Source organism: Pleurodeles waltl, chromosome 3_2, assembly GCF_031143425.1.
Source record: "Pleurodeles waltl isolate 20211129_DDA chromosome 3_2, aPleWal1.hap1.20221129, whole genome shotgun sequence".
Taxonomy (NCBI): Eukaryota; Metazoa; Chordata; class Amphibia; order Caudata; family Salamandridae; genus Pleurodeles; species Pleurodeles waltl.
This window is the reverse complement of record NC_090441.1, coordinates 156,698,244-156,723,411: the sequence shown is the minus strand read 5'-3', so window position 1 is coordinate 156,723,411 and position 25,168 is coordinate 156,698,244. Positions and strand designations below refer to the sequence as shown.

At 43.7% G+C, this 25,168-nt stretch overlaps 1 protein-coding gene across 1 annotated transcript in view; it reads left to right on the top strand.

The window, feature by feature from the left end:
- The first annotated feature begins 18,554 nt into the window (after positions 1-18,554).
- MAP3K2 (mitogen-activated protein kinase kinase kinase 2) overlaps positions 18,555-25,168 on the top strand; it is a 269,545-nt gene continuing 262,931 nt past the window's right edge. Inside the window, exon 1 of the mRNA XM_069227045.1 lies at positions 18,555-18,982. The gene's annotated coding sequence lies outside the window, so the exon portion shown is untranslated. The remainder of the gene's footprint in view (positions 18,983-25,168) is intronic.

Sequence of the window (25,168 nt, the reverse complement as noted above, 5' to 3'; positions counted from 1 at the left end):
TATGGAAGCATAGAGTGGTGACAATGTTGACTTGACTGGTCATGCCGAGTTTGCTGTTGATGACGTTCCCAAGCCTATTGGTATGGGTGGTGGGGGTGAGTGTTGGCGCTACCTCTGTTGGCCACCAGATGGAGTCCCACAGTGAAGTGCTCTTACTGATGATGTCTTGTTGGTGTTCAGCTTCAGACAGTTGGTCTTCATTCAGTGGGTAATTTCAGTCATGCAGGCATAGAACTTGATCTCGCTACTGGGAGTCTCAGCCGTGAGGGAGAGAATAAGTTGCTTGTCATCAGCATAGGACAGGATGTTGATGTTGGGAGCATGGATGATGCTGTGTAGATGGATTGTGTATGCATTTAAGATTATTGGGCTCAGGGAGTATGCCTGCAGAACTCCACAGATGAGGTTGCAGGTGTCCGAGGTAAATGGTGCCATGGTCTGACTGGGTCCTTCCAGTTGGGAAGGAGCAGATCCATTGGAGTGTCTCGCCTTGGATTCTGATGTAGTGTAGGTTTTGGATAAGGATGGGGTGGGTGATTGTTTCAAAAGCTGCAGAGAGGTCCAGGAGGATGAGGGCTGCCGTGTCTCCTATGTCCAGAGTAATGCGGATGTCATCTGAGGAGGTGGTAAGGGCAATTTCCATGCTGTGGTTGGGTCTAAAACCAGACTGAGTGATGTTGATGAGCTGGTGGTCGTGAGGTGTCTGTTAATGATTTTTTCTAAGACTTTGGTGGGAATGGAAGTAGAGAGGGTTTCTTCAGCAGTGGGAGGACTGTTGCATGTTTCCAAGCATCTGGGAAGGTTGCAGAGGAGGTGGAGGTATTCAGAATGGGTGTCAGCATGGTGCTGATGGGATGAAGTCCTCAGTAGTACGGATGATCGGGGCAGGGGTTCCGAAGGGGAACTTGAGTGGATGGACTTCATGGTGGCAGTGGTTTCTTCAGGGGTGATGACGGGTCATGTGGTTAGCATTGGTTCTCCGGATAAGCTTGGAAGGCAATTAACTAGGCCTGTTGGGTCTGGTTGTGGGTTTATATTGCTGTAAATACCAGTGATTTTGTTGCTGAATAATTGGGAGAGATTGGTCAGAAAACCTGTGAGGGGGTGATCGAGTTGGAGGCGGCTACTGGCGAGCTGAAATCCTTCACAACGGCAAAGATTTCTTTGCTGGCATTGATGTGTCCGCTACGTTGTAAACTATATATGTGTAGCCTGAAGCTAGGAACAATCCTAATTACTAGTTCTTCCTGTTCTGTTTTGGGGGATATTTTTCTCTAACATGCATGCTTGCAGTCCATGTACAATGATGCGTATCTGTACAATTAATTTCAGAAAAGGTGGGGGTCATTCAATCATGTAAAGGATTCACTCACTCAGTGTAATGTGGCAAGTAAGCACTTCCACACTTAGGGCCAGATGTAGGTAGGTTTCCGTTTGCGAGTTGCAAATTGCGAGTCCCAGCGACTCGCAATTTGCAACTCGCAAAAGGAAATGCAGAAGGGTGTCTCAGACACCTTCTGCGACTCGCTATGGGGTCGCAAAGACCCACCTCATAAATATTTATGAGGTGGGTCGCAGTTTGCGACCCCATAGCGAGTCTAGGCACTCACGGGGATGGTGGCTTGCTGGAGACAGCAGACCACCATGTCCGTGACTGCTTTTAAATAAAGCAGTTTTTTTTTTCTCTTTGCAGCCTGTTTTCCTTAAAGGAAAACGAGCTGCAAATAGAAAAAATACTGAAACCTTTTTGTTTCGGTTTTTTTCAGACTAGGCAGTGGTCCAGGACCACTGCCTGCTCTGAAAATTTTTTTTTTTTTTGCATTCACAAAGGGGAAGGGGTCCCATTGGGACCCCTTCCTGTTTGCGAATGAGTTACCATCCACTTCAAGTGGATGGTAACTGCGAGTTGATTTGCGACCGCTTTCGCGGTCACAAATCAACTGTACATTGCGATGCGGTCGCAAATAGGAAGGGAACACCCCTTCCTATTTGCGAGTCGGAATCACATTTTGTGAGTCGGTACCGACTCGCAAAATGTGATTCTGCATCGCGTAAGGGCTTTTGCGCCTCGCAAACAGCGTTTTTCGCCGTTTGCAAGACACAAAAGCCTTCCTACATCTGGCCCTTAAAGTATAAGCCTTATGTGCATTTTCTGGTTAAATGTTACTGCTTATACTAGAGTGACCTTTAAAATGGCACTAGCCTACTGTAATTATAATATTTATATTTTGACCACTGACTCCATATTGCACTTGGCCTAGCAGCACACCGTCACATTAATGACCACCAGCTTCATTTTGCCTATTGACTTTTTTTTTGCATGAGCCACTGCCAAGTTAAAAGCTGCAAGTAGTTTTCCACAATGTACAATGTGCTCATGTTTTTATTTTTCGTGTTCTTTCCCACCAAGAGCTTAGGCTAATAAGAATATACTAAGATGGCAGGGAATGGTCTTGTTTTGAAGTAGCAGCATGGGATTGTGGCCAAGTCCTGACGTGTTATTTTCAAAGCTAGCCTAAAGCAATCAGCATTTTTTGAATAAATAAACTTCTGCAGTGGGAGGTAGGTTCTAGAATGTTCCTCTCTTGTTTGTTCAAAGTATAAGAGGCCGAGACCAGATGGACCGGGGACTGAGAGTAATTCAGGTCTCAGACATGCCCAGGACGCTGAGGTGTGTCATCCTTCCCGTGAGGATAATTGATCTCTCTCTCTCCTCGCTCAATTCTGGGATTTGGCGATCTGATGCTGAATAGGAGGGAGATGAAGCAGTTGTGCCCTTGCCTCATGGTGATGCATATTTTTTAATTCATTATTTGATTTGCATTATAACATAGATACATATATTTGCTGTGTATATTGCAGTGGAGAATCATTTGTACATGTTTTAATTTCATTGCTGTGGCCATTTTTAAATGTGTGCTTTCATCATGCTGACCTTCTTTTACGAACCTTGTAAAGTGAAATAATAAATGTCTTCTTTAGACTAAGAAGCGCATTCCAGAGATTTTTGTCAGTGCATGAGTGTTTCAGCTCAGTCATTAGTGAAGCAAAACACCTACTGTAGAGAACAAAAAGGCAAATCTTAATTTGCTCAAATCGCCTCTTTGACTATTTCCTGGATATTTTTTGGGTACTGTGTTATTGATCTCGACTGACAGTATGTACTCTCCTACAGTTGGCCTTCCCAAAAAGGAGCAGAGTGATACTTTCTTTGGTGAAATTTGGACCCAGTAGATTTCTGTGAAGGTTGTTACAAATCAACAGAGCCCAGAAACTTAAGGAAAAGGACACCTTGCAGATGCTGGGAAGGGAACTCATCCTTCGCAATGGGTTTGAGCACCTGTGAATGGAAAAAAGCAGCTGCAAGCCATCACAAGGCAACAAGAGTACGAACGGGAATGCAGCATCCCTTGCAACACGCCGCAACAGTAAAATTGAACACAACTCCACAAAGTCTTATAAAAATAGTGGGAAACATGTCCAAAAATACTATTTCAAAACTATACAGTTTTGACTTATCTTGGCTGCTGAGAAAGAAACCAAGATGGCTGAGTCTTTGAGTTATGTGGACTGTTACCAGTATTCCCATTGGTGCATGATCACATTATGGGGGCTTTTTGTGACTAACAATGTTTGACTTTAGAATTATGGGACATGTTTATATTGTTAAGTTCATTTGTTTTTGGTACTTTGGCTGCTGTGACAGGAAAGAAGGCAGGAAAGAGGGAGAAATAAACATGAAATATGTCATGCTATATAATTGATATGCTACAGCACCAAAACTCCTATTCCTGCAACATGCTGGTGGAAGCACAGCCCCAGGGCTTTAAGTAGGGCGAGTCCATCTGGGTCTCAGACCCAGTAGTAATTAAAACTGACATATAAACAAGTCCCACTTGGGTCCTATGTTAATGTCTTTAGAGTTAGTGTAAAAAAACACTGGTGCATTTGGACAATTAATGTAAAAAACTTTAACATAATCACTGTCAGTGATTTTGTTTCTGGATATATTTCACAAGTTCAACGCTCTTAGGGAATGCAAGATTAAGTAAAATATTTCTAGGATCTTGTGATTCTGTATTTTTTAATGTAGCATATTACTCTGGTATAGTACATCCTTTAAAATAGGTTGCTTTCAGGTTTTTCAAAACGGGCCATGATTGCTCTGAAGTTGTGGCTGTAAGCATTTCCGATATCTTTTCACAGTGCCTGTCAGTGGGTAAAAAACGGTTTTCAGTATACATGGTTATGCAATCCTTGTCATCTCTGATGGGCACGCAGACCAGTGGTCACTGATTCCAGTTGCAATTATGATTCTGTGCAAATGGGTGTAAAGAAGGTACACAGTTGTGAAAATATTGACAAGGCGAAAGTAAAAGAAATTGGCGTGTTTGCAGGTGAGTGGGTGTGTTGGGTATTTGGAAAATGGTGAAGTGAAGGAGATGTGAGGAGGTGCATTCAGGAGAGAGTGAAAAGATGGTGCTGACGAGGAAAGAAATGAGGCGTAAGATTTGCAGATGGAGGAGATATTTAGAAATAAAAGCCTGTATAGGTCTAACAGAGTGAACATAAGGGTAGTGATTAAGACACTCTGAAGACCGTTACCCTTTCCACAGGCCTTAGTAATGTTTAATTCAATCTTAATTTCAGAATTGAGACATTTTTAATATTATTGACCACAAAATCATTGTTGTTACTCATTTATCTTAAACAGCTCACAACCATTGACAAAGCCAGTGGTCCTGGCTGAATTTCGGTGTATGCTGGTTGTTCTGTTATATATTTGGATGCAATAACAGAAAGCTCAGAGAGGCACCAAAGTTAGGGTGACCATATTTTGAGGGGCAAAAACCGGGACAGGTCAGACATAAAAGAAGGACTAAAGACTTTACACTCACTTTTATGTCTGGCATGTCCCCTTTTTTTGCGCAGTTTTGTGAATGTGTGCCTATACATGTGTGTGTTTCCATACATGTATATCTGTACCCTCTGTCTCTCTGCTGGGAGCACACAGGGGACTGCGTTGCCTGACAGTAACAGATAAATTACTTTAATTATTGCATACTTTGTAGACGTCTGTTAACGGAGAGCATGCCTTAAATTTATGCTTCCCTAGATAATCTGACCTTTGTCCCCAAAACCGGGACATTTATGTAAGGATCTGACCTTTGTCCAAAAAAAGGGACATTTGTTTAAAATTAAGAGAAGCATCGGGACACCGGGACAGTCCTCTAAAAACCGGGACTGTCCGGGGAAATTCAGGACGTCTGGTCACCCTAGTGCCAGTCGTGTGTAGAGAAGAATCACACCGGAATTGAGTTCTTCACGGTTTATTAATAAATAATTCCTGGTCTGGACTCGACACACATGTATAGGAGACGGGAGGTCTCCTGGCTCTCTCCTCGTCCTTCTCCCAACCGCCTCCCACCAACGTTCTCCCTCGAGCTCACTGTTCTCGTGCAGCGCGATGGGCTGAACGCGCACATCACGCTGCACAAGTGAGTTCCATCACAACACATCCCCCTTCCTATAGCATAATAAACCATAACAATATAATGAGCTATTGAATCCTAAAATCTTAAACACAACATAAACGTTACAAAATATACATTACCAAGTTTTTAGCTGGTGCACCTAACTCATGGTGCACCTAACTCATCTATAATCATACTATTTCACTATGTGAAACATAGGTCTTAAGCCAGCCAGCCATCTTCATTCGCATATATAATCATTAAACTTCTTGGGTCTAACCACAAACCGCCCCACCCTACTTGCTTTGTTACTATTTTCCCTTCCTTGTGAATCCACATGGTTTTCTTCCCGAAAAACATCCTCACTTCCACCTCCTGATGTATCCATCCTAGTGGTTCTGCTTGAAACATCTGACAGTTCTCCTTGTGACTCGTTCTCCTCATTCAACCATTCATAATTCGGTCTCTTGGCATTCATGGGTTCAATAATCTCCAATTTACCCACGTCTTTACAATTTTTCCTACATAAGGATAAAGATGACAAATGCCAAACTTTTCCGTCATTCAACTTTGCAGAGTTACAAAAAAATGTCTGTATTGTCATAGGTTGAGAAAACCGACTCTGATCTTTGCCCAATAAACTGCATTTCTTTACATTCACCGCATCACCGATTTCCAGATGCACTGGTTTACATTTATGCTTTAAGTCATGGTATTTCTTGCATACAGTTTGTGATTTGATAAGTTTCTCCTTGACTGCATCAGGTGACCAATCACTCCTCCTCGGCGTCCGCATCCATCTAATATTGTCCTTGGACATAGCTGTTCTACCCCTCATTAGTTCAAATGGACTTGACCTGTACTCTCCAGGGGTGTAATTCTGTATGTCCACAACATTTTATACAATTCATTCTTCCACATTAGGTTATTATTATTTGCCAATTGAGTAATACCTTTGACCACTCGATTAAAACGTTCAACAGCCCCATTCCCTGCTGGATGGTACACTGATGTGGTCTTATGTGTGATACCATTCCTCCTCAGATAGTCCTTAAATTTCACAGCTGTGAATTGTGCTCCATTGTCACTTACAATACATTTAGGTAAACCTTCTCTAATGAAAATTCTATCCAAAAACATAATTATGCTGTTGGTGTTGGCATTCTGTATGATTTCCAATTCTGGCCATTTAGTGAAATGATCAATTAAAACAATAGCATATACTGGTTCTTCATGTTCCCGAATGGGCCCTACAATATCCACACCTAGTCTTTCCCATGGCATATCGGGGCTTTTCAATGGATGAAGTGGAGGTTTAAGAGTAATTTGAGTCTTGTCAGAATTTTCACATTCCCTACAATTCCTGACTTTCCTCTCAATGTCCAAATCACACCCTGGCCACCAATACCAGTTTTTGATCCTCCGTTTAGTTTTAGAAATTCCTAAATGCCCTTCATGACACACCTCTAGGAGCTTTTCCCGCAATGTCTCAGGTGGAATCAATCTCCCATTCCTCATATTCAACCCCTCTTCCATTGATAATTCATTTCTCACTTCCCAATAAGGCAATAAGTCTACCTCAATATTCCTTTTGCCAGGCCATCCTTCCAAAATCATTTTACTTAATTTGCTTTGCAATTCATCATTGCTTTGTGAACTGTACCACTCTTCTTTTGTTATACTTGGGAATTCTTCTGTTATATTTGCTACCAGAAAATCATCACTAATGTTTTCTTCTGGAACACTAGATGGTAAAGGTCCCCTACTTAAAAAATCTGCAACCACATTTTTTATCCCGGGCACATACTGTACTTGGTAATTGAAATCAAACATTCTTATTGATATACGAGCCAATCTTGGGGAAGCATTATATAACCCCTTTGTAGATAAGACTTTAATTAAGGGTTTGTGGTCACTGCGCAATATAACTCTTTTCCCCTACACGTATTGTCTAAAATGCTCTAGACCCCATGCACATGCCAGTGCTTCTCGCTCTATAACCGAGTACTTTTCTTCCGCAGCTGTTAGAGAGCGGGAAGCAAAAGCAATGGTCACTTCCTTACCACTCTCCTCCTTTTGTGTAAGTACCGCACCTACCCCTCTACAACTAGCATCCGTAGTAATTATGCTTAATAAATCTGGATCAAAACCCTGTAGGGGAGGAGCACTACACACTTTATTTTTAAGACATTCCAAGCTCTCCTGATGACGGGTGGACCATTCAAATTTATTTTTCGCCTTAAGTAGTTGTCTCAGTTCATAAGTGTGAGAAGAATTTTTTTTCACAAACTTAGCATAGAATTCCACCAAACCTAAAAATGCCCTCACTTCATCCTTGTTTTTTGGAGTAGGTGCATCCTTGATTGCCTCTAATAACTCTCTTTTCGGTTTAATTCCTTCTCTAGAGATAACATGCCCTAAGTAGGTTACTTGTTCCTGCGCAAATTTACACTTGCTTAACTCTGCTGTCAAGCCCTTCTCTTTTAAAATACACAACACTTGTAACATATTTCTATCATGTTCAGCTCTATCTTTTCCCATCACTAATATGTCATCTTGAAATACTAACAAATTTTCGATACCTTTGAAAAGTTCATACATAAGTCTTTGAAACATCGCAGATGCCGATGCCAAACCAAACGGTACTCTTTTGTATGTATAACACCCAAAAGGTGTTACAAATGTAGTATATTTCCTGCTATCAGGGTGTAAGCAAACTTGATGATACGCAGCAGAAAGATCAATAGTTGAAAACCACTTTACACCTTTTGTGAGTGCCAACATTTCATTAATCCTGGGTAATGGAAACTATTCAATTAGTATATTGTTATTAAGATCGCACAAGTAAACACACAATCTCAGTTTTCCATTGGATTTCCTCACTACGACCAAAGGTGACACCCATTCTGCTGATTCCACTCTCTCAATGATGTCATCCCTTAACAACTCTTCTAACTGCTTCTTTACATCCTCTTTAAGTGCAAAAGGTATGTTCCTTACTTTATGTATACATGGTTTGGCATCCTGCTTTAACTGTATCTTATGGCAAAAACCCTTTAGCTTCCCTATGCCACTTGTGAAAATTGTGGGAAATTCTTTTTGAACACGTTCATCCCATGCTTCTTTAGAATGTATTGTCATAACTGGTTCTGCACTGTTAGGATCTAAGGTTATGCCCAGTTTGCCCTGATCAATCCACCCCAAAACAGATGGCCCAGTAGCTGAAACATATAATTTCCCTTTGTTCATCCTGTCTTTAAACTCAAAATTCAGTATTTTGTAGCCTATAATTTCAATTGGTTCACCCGTAAATGTTTTGAGAGATACATCTGGCCGTTCCAACTTACCCTTCACCTTATGTTCCAATTTTCTTTCCCACATTTTTTTTATTATTAATGGTATACGGTGAACCTGAATCTGCCACAAACGAGATATTGATACCCCCAATGCACACATAACATATAGGTTTCTTTTTTTTTATACTACTACTAGTGTCCCCATATAATATGCATTCATCATTTACACTTAAAACACACATATTCAGATCAGTGTCATCAGAGGAGCTCGTTTGACCATCTTCTTCTTGGTGTACCAGTTTTATTTTTCCTCCTCATTTTTTCTGGCAAACTTTCTGGAAGTGTCCTATCACACCACACTTCCCACACTTCAAATTCCTTGCTGGGCATCTTTTATCATTTGCCAAATGATTTGCACTACCGCATCTATAGCATTTTTTCCTTGCAGTATTGAATTGGTTACTTCTCTCTTCCGGTGCAGTTTGATCTCCATACCTCTTCTTGGTTAAAACGTGAGTTGGGTACTTACTACCACTCACGTTCGCTACTATCTGTTCCGTGTTTTTGTCATTTCCATCCTTCAAAACAGCTTTTGCACACCTTCCTGTCAACTCAGCTCTTTTCACAATAACAATTACTTCCTGGAGAGGTCTTTCTCCCTTTGCCCATAATTGTTCCTGAATGTGTTCATTAGATGCTCTCATCACTATTTGGTCTCTTATCAGTTCGTCATGTAACGCTCCAAACCGGCAAGTGATAGCCAATTTGTTCAATGATGACACATAGGGGGTCATTCTGACCCCGGCGGTCCTTGGGTCGGCGGGAGCACCGCCAACAGGCTGGCGGTGCTCCGCAGGGCATTCTGACCGCGGCGGTATGGCCGCGGTCACAACAGGAAAACCGGCGGTCTCCCGCCGGTTTTCCGCTGCCCTGCAGAATCCTCCATGGCGGCGCAGCTTGCTGCGCCGCCATGGGGATTCTGACACCCCATACCGCCATCCTGTTCCTGGCGGTTCGCCCGCCAGGAACAGGATGGCGGTATGGGGTGTCGTGGGGCCCCTGGGGGCCCCACAAAGAATTTCAGTGTCTGCCTAGCAGACACTGAAATTTGCGACGGGTGCAACTGCACCCGTTGCACCTTCCCACTCCGCCGGCTCCATTCGGAGCCGGCTTCCTCGTGGAAGGGGTTTCCCGCTGGGCTGGTGGGCGGCCTTCTGGTGGTCGCCCGCCAGCCCAGCGGGAAACACAGAATCACCGCAGCGGTCTTCTGTCTGGGAAACTCTGGCGGGCGGCCTCCGCCGCCCGCCAGAGTTAGAATGACCCCCATAGTCTTCTATAGGTTAGTCTTTCGCCTGTTTACTATTAAAAAATTTGTATCGGTCTACTGCAACACATACGGTTGGTATGTAATAATTATCCAAATCATCTAATGCATTCGTGTAGACATTTCCATCTCCTGCAAGTCTAACCTTTTTATTTATTTTGTTGTACACTCTTAAGCCTCCAGCACCTAGGCAATGCAACAAAATTTTCTTTTTCTTTTCTGGCGTTAGCTCTTCTTCATCATCATCGAATGTGGAGATATAATTGACAAAATATTCTCGCCACTCTTCCCATTTTAATAAAGGTTCTCCAGACCCTGGAATGAATGCTTGTGGGGGAGACAAATTATATATATTTCCAGATGCCATAATCTTGTATTATTTAGAAATATGCTTGTCCACAATTGTTTCTAAATATACTTGGTAGTGAATATGATCAGGTCATCCACATCATTTTATTTCATTAAGTAGCGCTTTACAAGAAGTCTGAAATAACGGTACGAGTCTCGGTACGAGTCTCTGTACTCGCGCAGCTTCAACAGCTTGAAAAAATGAGGGTCGCGCGCGAGAAACAGACGGCAAGCAACGGAGGTAATAAATTGATAACAATTACCTTCCGTATGCTAGTTATGTTCTTTTTGTGAAGTCCCGATACTGTGGACGCGTCCTTTCCGTGTGTTCTTGTTGATTATCACGTCCCACGTGGGCACGTTTCATTTAGAAGCTGGCAGCTGCCACTCTATTGTACCCCTGGACCGAACCGGCCGGCCATGGCATGGCATGGACAGCAAATGTTTATGGTGCGATCGCTATTACGCATTGATAAAATGAGGGTGTGGGGGTTGTGTATGTTTTGAAACTTCTGAAGTGGTGACCATTCAAACACCATGAATTCTTTTTCGCTGGGAGGGAAGGGGTTGAAGGGGCGCCTCTCTAGTGTTCAGCCCAAGAGGAAGAACGAAAACACGAGATTACTGCGGATGACACATCCCTTGAAGAGGCAGGTTTTATATGTTTTTTTGAGTGGGCATCTGATCCTTGGCAGGGTATTTCCAGATCATTGAATACTTGGAAAATTATTATTTTCTGGTCTTTTTTCCGTTTTCCATCACCTGATTTCCAGTCGGGCCATGTCAAGGCTTCTTGTACTGCTTTGATCCCAGTAACTGGACATTTTGTCTGACAGATATGGTGGCGTGTCAGTAATTAGTGTTCTGAAAATTGGACGCAAATTTTGACAGATCAGACTAGAGTCGATCCTTCAACACCTGCTGTTTTCTTCCCAAATGTATTATTTGCACTCCGTGAACATGCAGCTTTATTTTGTGACTAAGGGCCATATGTACGAACACTTTTTCCCTTTGACACAGAATGGGTAAAAACCTTTGCTACATCTGGCCCTAAATACTTTAACAGTGATGCAAGTGATCTCTATTGCACACAGTGAGACCTCCACCCCAACTCGAGATCACGGTCTGCATGTAATGCCATGTCATATCCCCTGTTGTTTGCTGTATGTTATGGCATGTGCTATTGCCATTTTTACATATATATTAGTCACAGGTGGAGCCAGATCATCGCCGAAGATGTTTTATTGGAGTAAGCGATGTACATTATGATATGGGGTCTGGTAGAGATCAGATTACAGACACCCGTATGCCATGGACTTGGGAACATGTAACAGGAACTGTATTACTCTGTGCAGTTGAATTTTTACATTACACGCAATTACTGTTTCAGGCACTCGATGAAGTGGTTGCCCAAAATCTCACATTTATTTTGTTAATTTCTTAAACGTGGATTAGAACCGAACTACCAAAGACTCAAATTAGAACCCGTTGGTTGTGTTTCAAGATCAGGATATTAGCCAGCAGAACACCCCATTGGCTTAAGTGCTGTCATTTCCTGGTACGTCACTGTAGGAAAGTACCATCTTGCCTGACATGTTACCCCCATTTTTCACTGTATATATGTTGTTTTAGTTGTATGTGTCACTGGGACCCTGGTAACCCAGGGCCCCAGTGCTCATAAGTGTGCCTGAATGTGTTACCTGTGTAGTGACTAACTGTCTCACTGAGGCTCTGCTAATCAGAACCTCAGTGGTTATGCTCTCTCATTTCTTTCCAAATTGTCACTAACAGGCTAGTGACCATTTTTACCAATTTACATTGGCTTACTGGAACACCCTTATAATTCCCTAGTATATGGTACTGAGGTACCCAGGGTATTGGGGTTCCAGGAGATCCCTATGGGCTGCAGCATTTCTTTTGCCACCCATAGGGAGCTCTGACAATTCTTACACAGGCCTGCCACTGCAGCCTGAGTGAAATAACATCCACGTTATTTCACAGCCATTTTACACTGCACTTAAGTAACTTATAAGACACCTATATGTCTAACCTTTACCTGGTAAAGGTTAGGTGCAAAGTTACTTAGTGTGAGGGCACCCTGGCACTAGCCAAGGTGCCCCCACATTGTTCAGAGCCAATTCCCTGAACTTTGTGAGTGCGGGGACACCATTACACGCGTGCACTACATATAGGTCACTACCTATATGTAGCTGCACAATGGTAACTCCGAATATGGCCATGTAACATGTCTATGATCATGGAATTGCCCCCTCTATGCCATCCTGGCATAGTTGGCACAATCCCATGATCCCAGTGGTCTGTAGCACAGACCCTGGTACTGCCAAACTGCCCTTCCTGGGGTTTCACTGCAGCTGCTGCTGCTGCCAACCCCTCAGACAGGCATCTGCCCTCCTGGGGTCCAGCCAGGCCTGGCCCAGGATGGCAGAACAAAGAACTTCCTCTGAGAGAGGGTGTGACACCCTCTCCCTTTGGAAAATGGTGTGAAGGCAGGGGAGGAGTAGCCTCCCCCAGCCTCTGGAAATGCTTTCTTGGGCACAGATGTGCCCAATTCTGCATAAGCCAGTCTACACCGGTTCAGGGACCCCTTAGCCCCTGCTCTGGCGCGAAACTGGACAAAGGAAAGGGGAGTGACCACTCCCCTGACCTGCACCTCCCCTGGGAGGTGTCCAGAGCTCCTCCAGTGTGCTCCAGACCTCTGCCATCTTGGGAACAGAGGTGCTGCTGGCACACTGGACTGCTCTGAGTGGCCAGTGCCACCAGGTGACGTCAGAGACTCCTGCTGATAGGCTCCTTCAGGTGTTAGTAGCCTATCCTCTCTCCTAGGTAGCCAAACCCTCTTTTCTGGCTATTTAGGGTCTCTGTCTCTGGGGAAACTTCAGATAACGAATGCAAGAGCTCATCCGAGTTCCTCTGCATCTCTCTCTTCACCTTCTGATAAGGAATCGACTGCTGACCGCGCTGGAAGCCTGCAAACCTGCAACATAGTAGCAAAGACGACTACTGCAACTCTGTAACGCTGATCCTGCCACCTTCTCGACTGTTTTCCTGCTTGTGCATGCTGTGGGGGTAGTCTGCCTCCTCTCTGCACCAGAAGCTCCGAAGAAATCTCCCGTGGGTCGACGGAATCTTCCCCCTGCAACCGCAGGCACCAAAAAGCTGCATTACCGGTCCCTTGGGTCTCCTCTCAGCACGACGAGCGAGGTCCCTCGAATCCAGCGACTCTGTCCAAGTGACCCCCACAGTCCAGTGACTCTTCAGTCCAAGTTTGGTGGAGGTAAGTCCTTGCCTCACCTCGCTGGGCTGCATTGCTGGGAACCGCGACTTTGCAGCTACTCCGGCCCCTGTGCACTTCCGGCAGAAATCCTTTGTGCACAGCCAAGCCTGGGTCCACGGCACTCTAACCTGCATTGCACGACTTTCTAAGTTGGTCTCCGGCGACGTGGGACTCCTTTGTGCAACTTCGGCGAGCACCGTTTCACGCAACCTCGTAGTGCCTGTTTCTGGCACTTCTCCTGGTGCTACCTGCTTCAGTGAGGGCTCTTTGTCTTGCTCGACGTCCCCTCTCTCTTCAGGTCCAATTTGCAACCTCCTGGTCCCTCTTGGGCCCCAGCAGCGTCCAAAAACGCTAACCGCACGATTTGCAGCTAGCAAGGCTTGTTGGCGTTCTTTCGGCGGGAAAACACTTCTGCACGACTCTCCACGGCGAGAGGGATCCGTCCACCAAAGGGGAAGTCTCTAGCCCTTTTCGTTCCTGCAGAAACCTCAGCTTCTTCTGTCCAGTAGAAGCTTCTTTGCACCCGCAGCTGGCATTTCCTGGGCATCTGCCCATCTCCGACTTGCTTGTGACTTTTGGACTTGGTCCCCTTGTTCCACAGGTACCCTAGATTGGAAATCCACAGTTGTTGCATTGCTGGTTTGTGTCTTTCCTGCATTATTCCTCTAACACGACTTCTTTGTCCTTAGGGGAACTTTAGTGCACTTTGCACTCACTTATCAGGGTCTTGGGGAGGGTTATTTTTCTAACTCTCACTATTTTCTAATAGTCCCAGCGACCCTCTACAAGGTCACATAGGTTTGGGGTCCATTCGTGGTTCGCATTCCACTTTTGGAGTATATGGTTTGTGTTGCCCCTATCCCTATGTTTCCCCATTGCATCCTATTGTAACTATACATTGTTTGCACTGTTTTCTAAGACTATACTGCATATTTTTGCTATTGTGTATATATATCTTGTGTATATTTCCTATCCTCTCACTGAGGATACACTCTAAGATACTTTGGCATATTGTCATAAAAATAAAGTACCTTTATTTTTAGTATAACTGTGTATTGTGTTTTCTTATGATATTGTGCATATGACACTAAGTGGTACTGTAGTAGCTTCACACGTCTCCTAGTTCAGCCTAAGCTGCTCTGCTAAGCTACCATTATCTATCAGCCTAAGCTGCTAGACACCCTATACACTAATAAGGGATAACTGGGCCTGGTGCGAGGTGCAAGTACCCCTTGGTACTCACTACAAGCCAGTCCAGCCTCCTACAGTCACGCCTTTCACGAATTTCAAACAAGGGATTTAAACTGAAGCAACCCTCATGTTTACATTTTTCATGACACATTCTTTATTATCTAATCATAAAACAAACTACACTCTTTAAAACACACAGAGTATTAGCAACATGCAACACGATACTGAAACTATGTTATCACATTTTTACTCAAAACTGGGTTTTAATAGACGCGCTTTGAGGGAAACAGGTGCAAAAGTAAAACAAGCAAAGGCCAAAACAAGCACGAGTCAGTGTCTAGTTAAGTAACAATTGGGAGAGTGCTTCTGACGTTTGTGTGTGGCGCAATAATGTACTGTCCATTCCCCTTGACTAAGTGCATTTTGGACCCGGCCTATAATCTCTACGCACATCCTTTGGGATTCATCCCCAGCATTTTAAGTAACACCGTCTGTATTTTACTAAATGGATGGCTGAGGAATTACTCCGTCTGATTCATTCTCCCGGCCAAAAGAAACGTGTGTTTCTGCTCCTATTCCCGCAGAGTTGGGTTTGGAAGGCGATTGCTGTCATACCATTCGGAGTACTTCACTTGTTTTCCCCTTGCTTGTCTGCGTTGTAATCCTGCACAGCATTGAAGGAGTCTGAGACACAGCCAGGCGGCAGTGGGCCCTGTTAAGGAGGGGTATTGTCTGCAGATTCTGACCGCTGCAGGTTGCTCTCTTTTGGTCTCATCGGCTTCCTCATAGCCTGAATTATCCATTTTTTAGGTCAAGCTTGCTACTGCCTGTTGCAAGACATATTGTGGCCTCCATAGCAGATTCCATAGCAGAAAAAGATCTAGATTCCTTCCTGGAGGTGAACTGTTGATGTACTGGAGCGTAATCTGTATCTGACTGTGACGCGCGGGTTCTGTCTTCAACTCCTGGAGACACAAAGTAGAATGTTCTCCCTTTATAAAGCACCTGTAAGCTCCGCCCGCTGAGACACGCCCCGTCCACCCTCGAAGTAGGTAAAGGAATTCCCGCCTTTTTTACCAGGATGATGGACAGCTTTCCAAAACGACCCCACTGCGTTTACCGCCGATTCCGGTGGTGCGTTGTTGATGCTCAGAAGCACGAGGACATCTCCACAAAGACGCACTAGTAACAATCACATTGCCAAAGGAACACAAGGTTGCTGGAGACGTTTTTTACCCCGTGGCCCATCACGGACCCTTAGTGTACAATATAAACGGGGCATATAAAACATGCTAGGTTATGCTTACTGACATACTCGTAGAAAATACTCCGGTTGGGTAGGCCACGATGCTCATTTTACAGAAACTAAACCAATAACAATAAAATACACACACACTCCTTTAAACCTGTCAGACTAAGTATTTTTTACCCATGATTCTAATTATGTATTGTATGTGCATATGTGTGTGTATTCATGTGTGTGTGTATATAAATATATATATATATGTGTATGTATGTGTATATGTTGTTTCTGTGCCTGGCATGTTTGTGGATCATTGCATGGCTCCATTTCTCACTCGGACTCATCCCAAATCCCTTCGACCATTTTCATCTCCTAAATATCTCTGCCTAAGCTCATCCCTCCACCTCCACATCTAACTCACCAAACCTCACTCTACCTCTGTGACCTCCCACACAACCCCACTAAATTCTCCTGCATTCATCTCACTCTGCTACTATGCTCTCCCTAACCCTTCCACATCCTCTTTCCCCTCCGCTCCCCTTTTATTCATCTCAAGCCTTTGGATTGAGTAAATGAAGGATAAACTCCCAATTAACACTTCTGGATTTCTTTCCTCCTCCACCCCTCCATTACTCCAGTCAATCTAACTAACAAACTCTCATATCCGTAACTCAAATTAACTCATAATAATACTAAAACTGTACTCCCTATTAAATTATACTAATCCATCACTAATTCTTGTTGGATACCGGAGTAGCGTGCTACTCATCGAAAAGCGCTTCGACGCCTCGTCAGGGGTAGTAAGCGCTATATAAATACGATTACAATACAATACAATACAATTATCGATGAACTCCTGCACAGCTTACATGTAGAGGTCACGGTGGCACACGGGGTTCCGGAAATGTGTGTCGGTCAGCTCGTCGCCAAATTTGTAGAGAAGAATAACACCGGAATTGAGTTCTTCACGGTTATTAGTAAATAATTCCTGGTAAACTCGACACACATGTATAGGAGACGGGAGGTCTCCTGGCTCTCTCCTCGTCCTTCTCCCAACCGCCTCCCACCAACGTTCTCCCTCGAGCTCACTGTTGTCGTGCAGCGCGATGGGCTGAACGTGCACATCGCGCTGCACAAGTGAGTTCCATCACAACATCATGTGGTCCCCTATGGGAGTCACAGAAATTGTTTACATGTTTAAGGCACATCCTTAATTACATAGGCCACGCCCCTTTTAGGGACCGCCCCCCCACACTTTTTTCATCCCACTTAAAACCCTGCTTAATCCATTGTGCGGCCAGCATTTCTCCCTATCCCATCACATTAAAGTCCATGGTTCCCCCATTAAACTTTGGACAATGCATATCGCTTTGTTACGTGTGTTGCTGCAATGTTATAATGCAATGTGGCAACCATCTTGTGTGTGTATAGAAAACAGAGTTTGTATTGTTTTTTTAAATATGTTTAACAGTGCACGTGTATGTGGTGCACCACATAGGAGCATATAGAACATCTGGAGTATTACCGCTGTCATCCAGTGTCTCGTGCGCTGTAGAGGCGCCTCAGGTGGAAAACTGGGAAGGGAGGTACACAGGAGTCCGAGAAATTAATTTAAAGCGCACTCTGAAAACAAAGACACGCTCTTCTATGCCGTGTCAAACAAGTAATGACATAACAAAACACAAAAAATAATTGTGCAATGTCCACAATGGAAAGCTGCAACGTAGCCCATCAAAAGAAAGCAGGACTGTTTTCCAGGGGAGTGACTGACAGAATACGAGGAAAGTCGCCAATAAAAGTGAACCTACGTTAACAATAAACCAGTTCTAATCATGAGCAAAGGTTGACTCTGTGGAGATTAGTGCTGTCTGCCATAGCTGGAGCTGTCTGTAACGAGAACGTGGAAAGATAAACCTAAAATGTCAGACACAATTACCATCTGGGTATGCTGGACCGCGGTGTGACGTCTACAGAATGGCCAAAACAACACTCTAGTCTAGACCAGAGCTATGTGGGCATGGATGTAGGGTAAGGGCCACCCCTGAAAACTTTCGAAGTGAAAAACCACAGGTTCGATTTTCGCCGTCGGCTCATAATTCTGTGATTTTGGGCATAAAACTCGAGCTTTCCATGACTACAAAATATAAATGAATGTGTCCCTGTTTAAACAAATAATGTTCATGTTAAAACTTTCCTATTCCTTCAGGTCGGGATACGATATACGATAAAAAAACAAAAACGGAACTGTGATAACCAATTTTTTTTTCTCTTAGGAACGTCACTTCCGTTCCCAAAACGAGGCTTGAAACGCACTCGTCCTGCATCTGACAGCTAGCGACGAGAGCACGCACTGCGCGTCGTTTCCGCGCACGCGCAGTTCCATACTCAGGCAGCGGGCTGGGGGATGGTGGGCTGCTGACAGCAGTGTTGTTGCCCGTGGTCCCCGCCTCCTCGGCCGGTGGTGGCTGCGCGGAGGCCTCGGGGGTTAGCCCAGAAGAAGCAGGAGTGATAGGAGACCCTTGGGAGAGGGAGCGCGCCCGACCTCTTCTTGCCCCCGTGTAAAGAAGCACCCCCTCCCCTTCCCGGGAATAGGTACTGCGGGGGCAGGGTGCATCCTGTAACCTCGTCCGGTGGCGTTCGGTGGTCTGGAGGAGCCCTCGCTCGCCTCCGAGAGGCGAGAACCGCCACTGTGGAGGACTGGACGCCCCGCGGCCTGGCTCCCCCTGACTGAAGCTGTCAGCAGAGCGCCGGGCCGGTGCGAGCGCATCTGTAGGCCCCCAACACCGGGACGTCTCCGCAGCCCCTCGAAAGGTGAGAGGCCCCACAGATGTAGCAATGGTTGCAAGCAGAAGTACCTACTTGTAAGGTCAATGACATGTCTGTGATGTATGTATGTGCCACGTACTGGGCCGAGTTTTAGAGGGTCGGAGACAAGTAAAGGAACTGGCTACTCAAGTTCATAAAATGGGGGAGCTAGGAGGAGGTAACTAGATAATAAGGGTCCATGCAGGAGCGATAAGACCAGCCTGTGTCAATTCTTTTTATGAACTATGGAGCCAAAGACTTGGCTAGGACTGGGGATGGACAGAGCGGACATACATTGCACTAAAATCAGCCCTGCACAGGAAGTGCTATTTAAGTGCAATTTAAGAGTGACACACGAGAGGGCCCATAATAAAGAGGAAGGCGAAGGTGTAAATGGTGCAATTTCCCATAAATAATCAAGCAACAAGAAGAGGGCGATATTCAATGGCTTGAAGGTTCCTATGAAGAAAGAATGAAACGTGCTAATTGTGACCTTAGTATGACCACAATAAATGAACAACGTTAAACAGGAATTGTTATGTATTTAAATGACAATACATAAATCAGCATGTGGAAATAGAAGTGCAGTTTCGTCGATGGGAACAAGACAGAACATGTTATCAATGAGCACAAGAATTGGTAAAGCTAACATGCCTGACTGTAGGGTGTTATCGCTAGGAAACAGCATGTGTGCATACTTGTGTGTGTTAGCTCGTTGAAGCCAGACCCATTGACTTTGGCCAAACTTTTTTTTAACGTGAAACCGTAGATGAGGGAGAGCATTGATGAGAGTCAGATGGAGAAAACAACGGGGAAAACCATACAGGAAAAATCAATGGGAGTATATGTCCATGGAAAGGTCATTGGAAAGAGATTGTCAAGCAAACTCCAAAATTTAACAAAATGGTACCACTGAAAGTAAGGACTGTATTAAAGATTTAGAAGAATCACGAAGGCTGTAATCAGTGGACTGTCATCAGAAAAGTAATCGCATCTATATGAAAAGGGCACTTAAATTACAAGTAACTATTGGGTATATAAATATTAATTGAAACAGAAATGCAGTGACCTCTGGCTGTATAATATGTTGTTGATGTGGTTGTCTCACAGTGCTTAGTCTTAGTCCGTCTGATACAGCAATAGGAGGAAGGCATTCATGTTTATGAGGAAGGTGTTTCCTGTGTCTATATGAACAAGAAGGCAATGATTTATATATATATATATATATATATATATATATATATATATATATATATATATATATATATATATATTACAACATGCAGGTGTCTTTATTGCACAACATGCAATGGTATAAAAACCCAAATTTAACGGTTTCCGTGAAATGTGGATTTGATTTTTTTACAATGAAAATCCCTTAACAGCCCTGGATAGCTTTACCATTGTCAAGGGTTCTGGGATAATGTGTCAAGGAGAATCAAATTGTATAGCCAAAATGCAAATTAGGTGGTACATTCTCCGCAGTATTTCTGTTCATGTGAGCTACAAATACATTTTTTAGTGAAATCTGCAAATTAAGTGGTAAATTATTTATTAAATGGGGTAGATACATAATTATGTGGTAAATACTGTAGCTTCAGAATCCCATAAATCCACTGACCCTCATCATTGCCCATTTTGTTTATTGATAGTTTGTTCAAGAAAGCTAAATAAAACCTTAGCATTTTAATTGCAGCCATGGACTGTGTTAGGCGCACGTTGAAGAAAACCACTTTTTTAAACTTTAAGCTCCCCCCCCCCCAATAAATGTATAATATAAAAAATAACTAATGTGTAATTGTGTCCTATAGTGACATCTTGTTTTCTTGGTGACATTACAAGTTACTCTGGTTTCATGATTTTATGCCACTCGAACCCCTCAGTGGTAATAGTGAACCCTATTACACAATTACCTGTTACATATCCCCTTGTGTATACCTATATTTTATTTCCCGATGTGTATAACTTTATATGAGTAGGGCGGCAGTGGGAAGACAATGCAATGATCTGTAATACAGCTGCCTAGTGGATTACTAGGAGACATGAAGGGAAGTGTATCACTCAGAATAGTTCTGAATAATGGCTCAGTAGAAGGCTGTAAGGCAACAGTCCTTCAGTGACATCGGCAATCTTGTGGATGAATAGAGGATAGTAATGGCAGTGCCGTACGTGGTGAAGGTCCCTATCAGGGATTATTAGGAGAAAAGAATGCAGTATTTCCTCTACGAATAAGGTTGTGTAATGATTTATCAGGAAACCATAAAACTGAGATCAACAGAGATTATAATATGGCTATCTAATGGATCAATAGAAGACTAATCTAGGAGGAGTATCTGTCAAGGGGATACAGGAAAGCTATGATAATTCTAATTGTAGAGCCTCGTGGGTCAATAGGACACAGGAGGGAAATTAGATATGTATGTGTGTATATCTATATATGTGTGTGTGTGTGTGTGTGTGTGTGTGTATATATATATATAATAATGAGTGAACATAAACTGTTAATAAGAAGCAGGAAGGCAGTAAAGTTTCTATGAAAGGTGGAATTTAGAAGATCTGAGATAATTGGGAATGTGCTGATGTCTGTTGGGGGGATGCATATATTTAATGTTATCAAAGCTCATATTCTTAGGTTTATTGTACATTTATTGTGTGTTCATAATGGTCTGTTGGAGGATGGCCATAAAGTATCAGTAGATTGTTGAAACGCAGCTTGGTTGACACGTACGTTATTGTCACTGATTCTATCCGGTTTTATTTGTCTCTTTGTAATAGTTGATCAGTTGAATGTACTGAATCTTTGAAGATTCCATGTGTACACCCTGGCCTGGATAAAAACAGAAATTGGAATGGTGGACTTGTGAATTAAGACTCCACAACTTGCAGATACAATAAGTGATTTTTAGTTAAGATATAAAGGTGAATTTCTTTTATTTTTTATTTTTTTTAGGGGAGTTGGCACTCACAAACACCCAATTCTTAAAATCTCTCTTGATCCAAATCTTTACTAAGTCGGTGCACCTAAAGGGGGTGGGGGGAAACACACCCACAGCCCCCAAATGTAAGCAGTCGAAGACTGTCAAAAACAAGAAGTCTACATTTAAGGCACACACCTATAAGCAATTCCAAGACATTATTCACTTATATTGTGGATAGTCCATATATAAAGTAATGTTCATTCATCAGATAACACTTAAGCTCCAGATCCAAACTCCAATTGGCTCGATTCAGTTCGGCCTATCACAGATTTAAACTCCAGTCCTTCAGTGCAGTTCTGTCGATTTGTAATTGGGTTTCAAATCAGCCAACACGTGTTTCGTCCTGGGAAAAATCCCACTGACTTCGTCAGGGCTGGTAATCAATGTAATCATAATAGGGTGTATGTGTCCATTCTCTTCTGATTTTGAGTCCTTCAACTCTTCAAGGTCTAAAGTAACTCTCTGAGGGAAGTAAATATCCATGTGCTGCGAGTACGCTGCCATAATATCTATCTATAGACTTCTTGTTTTTGACAGTCTTCGATTGTTCATTTGCTTTTGAGTTGTTCTTTGAACAGAAATCATGCTACATTTAAATCTATAATTTTTTAATGAAAGGCGACCTAAACTGATTTGATGCTGTCTCCAAGTGACATAAAAACACTTATGCAGATGATTTCATTCTCAGGACCCTGCCTTTTGGAACTTGCTTCATTTGCCCCTACTTGGAGACAGTTTCCTCTTATTCAGGAAATTACTGAAGGCTCACCTCTTCTGATAGACCTTTTATTTGCTGCTCTCCTGATATGGACTCTTTCATTTTCTGTTTAATTTATTCAGCTATTTATTTTGGTTTTTGTAGAATGTGGACATAGCCACAGGTGCTGGAGTGGTTTACATACAAAACAGAGATACATTTGAATGGCATAACATAAGTAGAGTGTCACCATAGTACTCAGAGGTATAGTCAATCAGTAATTCCGAGGATGGCAGTAGGTGGAACCACAGTTGCTAGGGAAGGAAAGCTGCAGCTGAAGACTAAGAGGTAGCCCGAGCAATAGGACTGGAAGAGAACATTAAGTCTAGTGGATACAGCTTGAATCACTGTTATTAGGTTTTTACTGAAGGACTGGAGGTTTGTGTTTAGTCTGATGGTTCCAGAGATTTGAGCCAGATGTACTAAGAGACAGGTTGCATAAGTGGTTGTAAATTACACACTGACTTTTGTTTGGGTTCTGTGAACCAAACCAAAATGCAGTTATGAGGGGACATGAAAGGGGAATGGCCTCAGGTGAGCAGGAAAAGCATTAGTGCTTGGACTGGTAACATAAAGTGGGTGGAATGAATGATTTGATCTTTCTTGAGAGACAAGTTGGTATGAACCAAAGTGTTGGTCAAGCTGAGATTTGAGTCAATTGTGACACCCAATGTTTAGGTCAGTGATGCCAGTGGTTGTGAGATGCTAAGATGGGAGAGGGTCTTGATACAGTTTTACACTGAAACAGATTTGTTGGTTTACAGATTAAGAAATTAGTCTTGTTTGGATTCAGTTTTAGAGAGAATGTATTCATCTAGTTTTTAGGTCGAGCGTAAGCGTACAACCTCTTGTATACTTCTTCTGTGGGCTTCCAGCTATTTCATTTGTTAGTTTGTGTCATTTAAAAAAATCTTGCTTGCTAGTTGTCAGTCATGCTTCTTTGTCCCTCCTTCTTTTGTGTGGGAGCAGGGACCAACTACTGTATAATTACACTTTGCCCCGTTTTTGTAGTCTGTAGGGGACTTTTTTTTTAAAAACTTTGTTTCCTGCTCTTCTCTAGGGAAGCTTCCCTTTTCACTTGCAGGACATTCTTGCTCTGAGATTAACTGTAAACCAGGCTATAAATCAGGCTGTTTTCTTGGTCATATTTGGACTTTGTGGGCTCTCTGCACCCTCTATCAGCTGGTGGCTCCCACCCTTCCTTGCCTTGGATTTTCTTTACCAACTCTACCAGAGCTCTGTAATGCTTAGAGACAGTGCCCACTTCTGCTTCATTCTTGGATCTCACTCGCAGCTCCATCAGTGCACCTCAGTTCGCACACTCCAAGCCCTCTGCTGTGCCAGTGCCCCACACACGCTGTCTGCTAGAGCACCACAGCTCTTGCAGTCAGTACACTCTGCTGCACCAATACGGGGACCTCAGGCGCAGCTCCATTAGTGCACCTCAGTTCAAACACTCCAAGCCCTTAGCTGTGCCGGTGCCAGGAACCCCACACACTGTCTGCCAGGGCACCTCAGTTCTTCCAGTCAGTACACTCTGCTGCACCAGTACGGGGGACCTAGGGTGCAGCTCCATCAGTGCAGCTCAGTTCACAAACTCCAAGCTCTCAGCTGTGTCTGTGCCGAAACCCCACACACGCTGTCTGTCAGAGCATCTCGGTTCTTCCAGTCAGTATAAACTGCTTTTCTAGTACTGGGACCTCGGGCGTAGTTCCATCAGTGCACCTCAGTGCTACCCTGGCGAGGTCACTTCCTTTCCTATACTGGGACCCAGCTCACATACAGTTCCATTACAGCAGCTCAATTCTAAAATTCAATCCCACTGCAAAACCAATACTAGACCCAAAAGAGCAAAACACACCTCAGCCAGTGCACATCAAGTCCAACATCCAACGCCACTGTTGATGGGAACCACCACAGCTCCGCCAGAATCCATCAATTCAAACATTCAGTGCACCTTTCTTCTCAGTACTAAGGCTCACACACACACTCCCTTTAGGACTCCTCGCTTCTGTGGTTCAGAGGCAATGCCACTCCCATGCTGGCCCCCACTCACAGCTACACCAGGGCACCTCCAGGCTAACACTTGGCAACACTGGCACGCCAATAGTAGGTTCCACACATAGCTCCATTAATATACCTCACTCCTGACCTTGTGTGCGTGTCACTATTCCAGTACTGCAGTCCACATACAACTCGTCTCAGTGCACCTCAGCCCTATCCTGCATCACCCCATTATTCCAATACCAGGAATTACACAGCACTCCGTTTCTCATTCCTCACCCACTGCCTTTCTGTTGTTCCACCACTGGGCCACACAGCTCTGTCTATACCCTTAATCCTGATCTGAAGCACCCATAATATTTCTGTATTGGGGTTCACATACAACTCTGCTAATGCACCTCCTGCTGTTCTGCAGTGCCCCCTGCTGTTCCACACTCTAACTTCTGTTTGAGG